Source organism: Dendroctonus ponderosae, unplaced genomic scaffold, assembly GCF_020466585.1.
Source record: "Dendroctonus ponderosae isolate FM_Combo_2020 unplaced genomic scaffold, Dpon_F_20191213v2 Dpon_F_20191213_1, whole genome shotgun sequence".
NCBI lineage: Eukaryota > Metazoa > Arthropoda > Insecta > Coleoptera > Curculionidae > Dendroctonus > Dendroctonus ponderosae.
Genome location: NW_026017110.1, coordinates 27058553 through 27059515, shown reverse-complemented (window position 1 = coordinate 27059515; position 963 = coordinate 27058553). Strand labels below are relative to the sequence as shown.

General features: G+C 40.5%; 1 protein-coding gene and 1 long non-coding RNA gene across 2 annotated transcripts in view; both read right to left on the bottom strand.

The window, feature by feature from the left end:
- Positions 1-963, bottom strand: part of LOC109536434 (N-acetylglucosamine-6-phosphate deacetylase-like) — a 77726-nt gene that overhangs the window by 74490 nt on the left and 2273 nt on the right. The window lies entirely within an intron of this gene.
- On the bottom strand, positions 243-957 carry LOC125502531. Its single transcript, XR_007280298.1, has 2 exons — positions 877-957; positions 243-815 (listed from the first exon to the last, which is right to left on the bottom strand). It is a non-coding gene; the product is annotated as an uncharacterized LOC125502531 (long non-coding RNA).

The following is a 963-nucleotide window of genomic DNA, read 5'->3' as shown; positions in this document are numbered from 1 at the left end:
ATACTTTTGCCGTTCAATTCAAAGGATATGGGAACATCGAGGAAGTGTTGAAGCAGGACTGCTTTGCACCCAATAACTCTCGAAGCCCGAACAGCAATTATCCAAACAGTTTTGCAGGTAAGAGGTGTAAAATGGAAGTAAGTGGATGGTATAGGCAAGGTTGGTTGCAGGTAGCTCCATGGAATTTCGAAGCAGACGAGGCCCGCCTAGGAACTAGCGTTTAAGCAAAAAATAACTTTTTATAAGTCATAGCATTATTTATTTAAATCATCCACTTTTTCTTTATAAAGTAATAAAAAAATACATCTTACTAACATCAGCTGGTCCTTCAATTTAGAATAACTCTTAAAATTAATTTAAAGAATGAAAAAATTATTACATTCCACCCTCACTGTAGACACATTCTCCATCTATCCAAGTGGAGGATATGTCGTAGTCATCCGTTAGCATTATAAAATCCGCATCTGCTCCGTAACTGAGCGACCCTTTATTTTTTTCAATACCCAAAGCTAGCGCAGGGTGAAAACTTGCTGCTTCAAAAGCATACTCGGGCGAGCAACCTAAAAATTGATTCATTCGCATTTTCATGGAACTCGGGTGAAATAATCACCCCAGTTCGAAGCAAGCGTCCAGTTCACCTGTAGATTTGATAAAATTCCGAACACATTGAATCATTGAAGCTACGCTTCCACAAAGAGTAGAAGTGCCCGCAATAAAAGCCTTGTTATCTTTCACCTCAATGTCCAGTTGGCCAATTTTGTGCTGACCAGCCTGTAAGCCCAGCGCTGATATTGCATCAGTCACTAATATCAAACCTAAATGGGCCGCAAAGCCGCGAAATGAGGACCGGTAGGGTAATTTATCCTTTGAACATACCGTCAGGATGGACCCGGTAAGCAATTCTTAGAGCAGCAGGATGAGTGTGAATACCATCAGCTATTATGCCAAAAAATACGGGATTCT